The sequence below is a fragment of the Python bivittatus genome, unplaced genomic scaffold (genome assembly GCF_059951505.1).
Source record: "Python bivittatus isolate LINGU-HERP-01145 unplaced genomic scaffold, Pbiv_v1 ctg000080_np1212, whole genome shotgun sequence".
In the NCBI taxonomy this organism is placed as follows: domain Eukaryota; kingdom Metazoa; phylum Chordata; class Lepidosauria; order Squamata; family Pythonidae; genus Python; species Python bivittatus.
This window is the reverse complement of record NW_028277035.1, coordinates 90,955,796-90,963,272: the sequence shown is the minus strand read 5'-3', so window position 1 is coordinate 90,963,272 and position 7,477 is coordinate 90,955,796. Positions and strand designations below refer to the sequence as shown.

General features: G+C 53.1%; 1 long non-coding RNA gene across 1 annotated transcript; it reads left to right on the top strand.

Moving 5' to 3' along the window:
* The first annotated feature begins 494 nt into the window (after positions 1 to 494).
* LOC148216819 (uncharacterized) lies at positions 495 to 3,799 on the top strand. Its single transcript, XR_015795035.1, has 4 exons — positions 495 to 549; positions 704 to 766; positions 1,126 to 1,196; positions 2,076 to 3,799. It is a non-coding gene; the product is annotated as an uncharacterized LOC148216819 (long non-coding RNA).
* The last annotated feature ends 3,678 nt before the right edge of the window (positions 3,800 to 7,477 follow it).

Sequence of the window (7,477 nt, the reverse complement as noted above, 5' to 3'; positions counted from 1 at the left end):
TTACAGATGTATTAAACGCTGACAGTGAGGATAGTTTGAAGAAAATTGATTGGTTTGAAGTGTTTGAAGTGGCCTCTTTGTGGTGTTGCAGCTCAGGATGGATTCCAAATTGCAGCCCATCTTCAGCTCCAGTCTGGGAATCCTGGGATCAGAGGTGAGTGCGGGAGAACTGGAGAGGTTGCTCTGAGAGCCTCCCCTGCGGAGGAACTGCCTGCAGCGCGAGATGCCTTCGTGGCAGCCCTTCCCCTTGCATGGACCCCCCTGGGCTCTGGGCATCACGGTGAGCCACCGGTGCAGTCAATGAGGAAAGCACGAGAGACTGTCCTAGCCAAAGCAAGGGTCCAGGGGTTCAAAGGGAGCTGTGGGGCACAGCTGAGTCCCTCGAGAACAGCTGGAGAAAATTTGCTCTCCCCATTGAGGAAGGGTATTTTGTGGGGCAGCTTCACTCAAACTCCGGGGGGTTCAGCTGTCACAAGTGTCCCATGACTGTTTTTTCACAGATCAAGGGGGATCTTTGCTTGCTTGGAACATCAATTTTCACCGGCAATGGTAAGCAAACATGAGTTTGGGAGAGGTTTCTGGGTCGGAGTGAGATGCAGTCCAGATTCAAGTAATCCTCACTCCTTTCTGTGGATCTACTCAAACTGCAGCTCTTTGAAAACCCAAACCCGAACCTCCAAGCATCTCCTATTGATTGTTTCAGGACATGGAGGATCCAGAGAGGCTGCATCTTATATTATGCTCTTAGGCTGATCAGCGATTTGTGGTAAGTGCCAGGAACTGGCCCTTTTGAGCCTTGAGATTCTCCTGTTTGCAGAGAGACGGCAGAATGATCTATCACCTGTCCATCGGTCCATCCATCCTACCCACCCACCCACCCACCCTTCTGGGTACTTTTGGGGACAGCAAGAGCAGAGAAGGTCAGGATGATGGGCCTGAGACCAGACTGGCCCTTCACAGGGAAAACATGCAGAAGCCAGGCAGATCCAAGTAGATTTCTCAGTTGGGGGAGTGTGATTGTATCCAGAAATGATGTGAACAATATTTACAGTTAAGTCGCCTAATGGATATGTTCCCTTTTGAGTTCAAGGTGTACCCTCATGCTGCTTTCTCCTTTTCTTCCAGCGTAGGGAGAATTCCAGCAGGAGGCCTCCAGATATCTGCTGCCTTCCAAGGAAGATTCCCCAACTTTGCTGGTAAGTCTTTTTGGTCTGCCTCGATTGGCCCTGATTCGATTCCCGTCCCCAGGATTCAAGGATTTAGGGAGAACAAGATCAAGACTCCCAACAGCCACAGATTTCTCTCAGCTCTTCCGGCATTCATAAACTGCCCGGTGGGACAAATACCACTGAGGACCTCATGCTGAATGCGGAAACTTTTGGAACCCTGTAAATCTGGAATTGATCCTCTGTGGATAGAAATCCTCAGCCTTTCCCCGTCCCCAGAGTTTCCCAAAGCAAATGCAAAGCAGCATTTAGATTTTGCGGGAAACTCCTCCCAGGCCCTGGCCTATGTGTCTCTGCCAAAGAGGAGATATGACACCTGGGGACCCCAAATGAACCCCTCGCCCTGCTAATTAAGGCTCCCTGTATGAGCTAAAAATCACTCGGGGACGGCTTCCCTGTTTCACTTCTCCAAACACTGTATCAAGAAGATGCCATGCATCTTTTCTTTGGAAATCAATCCGCTTTTAATCATCAAGGAAGGTTAAAATGTAACAGGGCAATCCAGACATGTTATGCTTCCACGCCCACTCAGGTGAGGCAAATTGCATCAGCTCAGGCTGGCCCAGCCTCCTCAAACAATCTCTAAGTCCAAATTTTCCTTTTCCAGAGCTGCTGAAAAAACAATTACTTATGGGAAGAATCATAAACCTCCAAAAGGCAGACGAATAGTCAGTCAAACGCCAAACATCAACTCAACTTCCCCCAACAACGGGCAGCTTCCAGGCATCACCCACTGAAGAGTTTCTTTGCTGCCGGTGAGAGGGAGGATTTATGGCCAGTTCTTAAAGGAGACCTGTTGGACGGAAGCTACCCTTGTTATTCCATACACTCCCCCAAAATGAATTCTAGGAAGTCGCACCTGTCTGCATGCCCAGACCCAGCTGGTGGCGAACTAGGTTCCTTCAGGATGCCTGGAGCGAGAGCAGGACAAACATCAACACATCTTCCTCTTTTATCAGCTCTGCGAACAGAAGGCCACCTTAATATTTGCCTTTCTTAAAATATTTATATACTCAGGGAATTCAGGTGCCTTCTAAGTCTTCTGGTTTACACCTACCAAAGTTTATTTTCTCGTTACATTTCTTAGCAAGACTGTGATGCTTCATGGGTGGCCTTCCGATAGCATTTTTCATTCACTTTCCCCCCTAACCTGGATTCGGGGCCAGTTGAGGGCCTGGCTGGGCGGACGGTTGATGCCGGGACTGTGAGGCTGGAGGGAGGCCCTTTTGGAGCGCTGCAGATGACTGTAAGCCCCACAAATTGTGAAAAAAAGCAGCAGATGAATGTTTGTAAATATATCAGTACTATCGACCACAGAGTACTTCAGGGCTCAGGAGAAGTTGGAAGGGCCTGCCAAGCAGTCTCCGATTTCATCCGACTCAACCCAGAATGTGATTTTGGGTAAATAATCGTTCAGCCTCTGGGCCTGTGGCCTTTCCGTTCATGAAGTGCCTGGCATGGGATACCCTCACTCTCCTGGTTACAGGGAGCTGTTTCCTCTGATTTGTTGAATGCCGAGCAGATGGACTTGTAAACTATATTGTTCTTATAATACTTACTAGAGTAGATATAGTATATAATAAATATACTATATTTACTCTAGTAAGTATTATAAGAACAATATAGTTGATTTTTATCCTGGTGATATCCTTGAAGATATCACCAATTCAGCACGGAGCCCCCATTTCTCTTCTTTTCTCCTCAACCACAAACCTCTTTGCTTTCTCTGGCCTGGTCTGAAGGTCTGGGCCCTCTGCACATTTCTGTACTCTTGGATTCAGAATTTTCCTGATCCACCACGTGGCTTGCTTTGCTTTTTCTGGCACGCCCTGATTTTCTCTAAAAAGTATGTTGTATTTGCTTGCTTTTTAAAAGATAGGATATAAACTACTGGAAACTTGTTAAAGTAACAAATAATGGACTCAGGAGCATGATGGGGCACTTTGTATCAGAGCACTTTTGATGAAGAAATTTTCAGCACTTGTTCAGTTAAAAAATATAACTGCAGAGCATCTTTTGAAATAGGAAATGTTCCCCTGGACGTGTACTTGATACCGATTGTGTGTGTGATGGAAAAATAATAGAGTGGGAAACTCTCCCCCCCCCCCCGCTTGCCTCTCCTGCAGCAAACTCTCTCCCCCCTTTCCCTCTGCCATTCTTGCCCCCCCCGCACACGTAAGACTGAATCGGTCCCGAGCTATGGCAGGACCCAAGGATGACCATGTTTCTGCTGCTGAAACTGTGCTAGCGTTTTTGAGTAAAAAATAAGAAAATGATGCTTCCTAAATTGAGGAATTCTGGGAGTTGAAGTCCACACATCTTCAAGCTGCCAAGGTTGAGAAACAAGGCTCAGTATAGTGGGAAAGTAGGGGGAAACGTACCATTAATTTTTACTGTAGATGTGGGCGACTCATATCATATATTAATCCATTTTATCAACTCCAAAGGAAATCCAAATCTATTTAATGTGGCAAACATATCCTGCTTGTGTCTTTTGTCAAAGGCTTTTTCATCATCTAGTGATAAAATGACAAACCGATCTTTGTTTTTATTCGAGTCTATTAAATCTACAAGTAACCAAACTTTGTCTGCTGCTTGCCTAGTTTTTATAAACCCTGCCTGGTCATTCTTCAGAACGAACGATATCACTTGCTTTGATCTTCGATTCAACGTGAATCAATGAGATTGGATGATAATTAGCGCCCAGAGTGTGATCTTTACCCGCCTTTGGTATAACTGTAATAAAGTTTCTCAACTGCAGCAACTAACCCCATCTTGCTGCTGGAGGGCATCGTGGGGGAACGTGAGGGTCTGGAGGGATCACTTCGGATGGAGGGCGATGGCCTGATTTGGGCAGAGCTCGAGCGAGAGGAGCGCCACTGAGAGGGAGGAATCTCGGGTGCCCCGGCCCAGGACAGTGGGCGAGGTTTGGGGAGGGAAGGGGGCAACTCCATTATTCCCCGCTTCCAAAGTCACACCCTTCCTCCGCGAGAGCGTCTTCTAGGCTTCTCCGCAGGGCAGCCCAGCTGCCGCTCTTCCTTCCCTGCCTCTCTTGCTGCCGTCGCCCTGGGGAGAAGGCGGGGAACATGAGCCTTTGTGTGCCGAAAAGCCGCTAGAAGTGTGTCCAAGAACTGCCGGTGCAAAAGGCCCCAAGGTGGAGGCGCCCCAACGTGCCATGGGGCAGTCACCGGGGAGGGGAACGTTTGGGGTGGAAGCGAGTGGATCCCATTGCCTGAGTTCTCCTCTGGGTCCTCGTCTCTGTCACTGGCTGAGGCTTCAAGATGGGATATTGATGCTGTTTGCTCCCATTCCAGACTGGGAGCCCAGTTAGGTCTCCTGTGAAGTGATTTTGAGCATTGAGAAGAGACTCTGGGCGGCCCCGTTAGGGAACCTCAGGAGCCGGGACCCACTTTAGTCTGGGATCCGATGCTCTTCCCCAATGAGCCGTGACCAAAGGCCGCAGAGACCCCCGAGGAGAGGGGAAAACTCTCTTGGGCTTCCTTGGATGCCTCCCCCCTCTGGTCCCACATGTGCAGGGTGAGGCCGGGGCTGGAGAAGGCGCGGCAAGGACCCCCCAGAGGATCAGCCTGCCCTGCTGGCGAGGAGGGGAGGCAGCGCGGGGGCTGCTTCGCTGAGGGAAAAGAGGCTCGGGCGGTGCGAGGAGGGAGGAAAAGGCTGCTGGATCCCGGAAGGATGAAGGGGGAGGAACGTTTCTCCCTCTGACCGAACAGGGATTAGCGTCCCCTCCCGCTGCGCCCCTCCTCCGAAACCGAGTGGTAGGCGATCTTTTCCGGTGAAATCAGCCTGCGGAACGAGCTGCCACGGGTAGCGGTGCCGGGTGCGCCTTCGGACGGCTGCAGAAGAGCGCAGCGAAATCCCTGGACCGCAGGTCATCCACCGGCTAGGTGTCCTAGATGCCTCCACGGGCCCGCCAGGGAGCAACGCTGGCTGGCTGGGCCGGGGCCTCGTGGTCTGGGGGGCGGCTTCCAGAAAATGCCCCTCTCGGCACCCCCACCCCCTCCGAGGGCAGCCTGCAGCTGATTCCCTCTGCTTTGGTGCCGCGCCATTTTCCACTTTCCGCGTGGTGCCAAAAACCTCGCGGGCAGCTTCAGTCACCGGCGATCCCAGCCCTCCTCCCTCCCTTCCTCTGCTCCGCTACCCCGACAGCACCTGCTCGCCGCGAAAGGGCCGTTGCTCCCGACCCGCCCGGCTCTTCCCGCTAAACTGTCCCCGCAGGGGATCCAGGCAGCGGTGGGGAAGCGAAGGCGGGCGCGGAGGAGCAACTGATCCCCCTCTGAACTTGGCAGCAAGGGGGTGGGGGTGGGGGGCAACCCTGTCAAAACCCTCAATCCCGCTCATTTCTTCTCATCCCATGAAAGGAAGCGCTGCGTTTATACAGCCGGACCCGCCGCGGCGTTCCTGCTAAGAGCTCCCAGCTTGCTCCAAACGGGAGTCTGCTCCGACTTTTCCAACGGATTCCCACTGCTGGCTCTCGGGCTCTCCCCGGAGGGAACAGATGTGAGCGGGAACCAGGCGCTGCCCATCGGGGAAGCCCACGGCGGTGGCCAAGAGCAGGTCCGCGGGTGAGTCTGCGCTGCTGCCGGTGTGGCTGCAAAGTAGCCCGGCCTGGAAGCGAGGAAGACAGCGAAGTGGCTGGAGCAAGACCCTGGTTGAACCCCTCTGGGACTGAGGTGGCCCTGCGCTGTGGCCAAACGCCCTGGGCAGCCCCTTCCCCGCCGTCCAAGGAGAGGGCCCCGAAGGAGCTGCCCCTCCCCCTTCCCCAGATACGAAAAAGGCCGCCATGGTTGCCCGCACACAGCCCAGCGATGCCAAGGCATCTCCTCCCGGGCGACTTGGGCCTCCAAGAGAGCCACCCAGGTAATGTATCGCCCTGGGCTCAGGAAAGACTCCCCATTGACGGTTTCTCCGGACACGGGGCCTGATTCTGGGGACGAACCGCGGAAGGATACCAGGCACCCCAGGCACCCCAGAGCCCTGCCCGGTGCTCACGCCTTCTCTCTCACGGGCCAGCGAGCGAAGGTAGCTTTGCCCAGGTGGACCTATGGCGCCCCCTGCTGGCCAGGAGAAGGACCGTCAGCTTCGACGAAACTCATGAGGTTGAGCGAAAAGAGGAAGAAGAGGCCAGTGGGCGCCCTGCAGTCCTTTCCTTTCCACCCTCCACTCTGAGGCTTTCCCCCCCAGTCGGGGACAGAAACCCCTCGAAAGGCGGGAAAAAACAGCCGCGCAGCTAAGCAGGAGAGCCTGTCCGGAGGGACTGCAGGGAACCACCAAGCCGCCCTGTGGATTGAGGGTGAATTTTCCTCGGGAATCAACTGGGCAATTCTTACTCTGTGCCTTGTGGCAGGACCAAGCAGACGGGAGGTGTCTGCGCTTCTCGCTCTCCGACCGGGACCCCCCAGATTCAGAGGTCAGTTTGGGGACCTTCTTGGGCCCTTCTCTGTGGCTGCCTTTGCCTTGGCTCTGGCAGGGTCCGGAGGGGAAAAACGTCCGGGGAGGTGGGAGGAAGATGCTCCAGGTGCAGAGGGGGTAGGGGAGGGGGAGGGGGAGGATTTGGCTGGTGGCTTTGGGGGGGGCAGTCACAGTCCCCCGTTTAGTCCAGAAGTACCAGCCTTTCTTGATCTGCATTCACTCTCTTCCTTTATCACAGAGAAGTAAAAGAGAGTCTGTTGAAGCATTTTGATATCTGCTCCTGCTTGGGTGTGTGTGTGTGTGTGTGTGTGTGGTGTGTGTGTGGTGTGTGTGTGGGTTCATGTTAGTTCAATTTTCCTCTTGCAGGTAGAGAGGAACCCCAGAGGGGAGAGTATATTTGAATTTGCAGTTGGGGCTTTCTCTAGTCACAGGTCAGTCTTTGCCATTCCTATCTTTGTAATTTATATTTATTTCTTATGGCCTTAATATCCTTTGCCCTTTCTCTGGGGTCTCCAGGCGACTTCCCTGGGATGGCCTCAACAACAACCCTGTGAAGGAGACTGAGTGAGCGTGAATGATCGCCCCAAATTTCCCCGCAAGCCCTGAGGTCGAGTGGGGACTTGAACCCGGGTCTCCCCATTCCAAGCACACGCCTTCCTCCCTGCGCTAGGTGGGCTCTCTCCAAACTCTTCTCAACATGGTCCCACAAGAGACCCCTGCAATTCACTCCACAAACTCCCTGGGTTTTCCACGAGGGGTCAACAGGGTTAGAGCCTTTTTCCATGCGCGCGCACACACAGACATTTTCCTTATTGAATTTA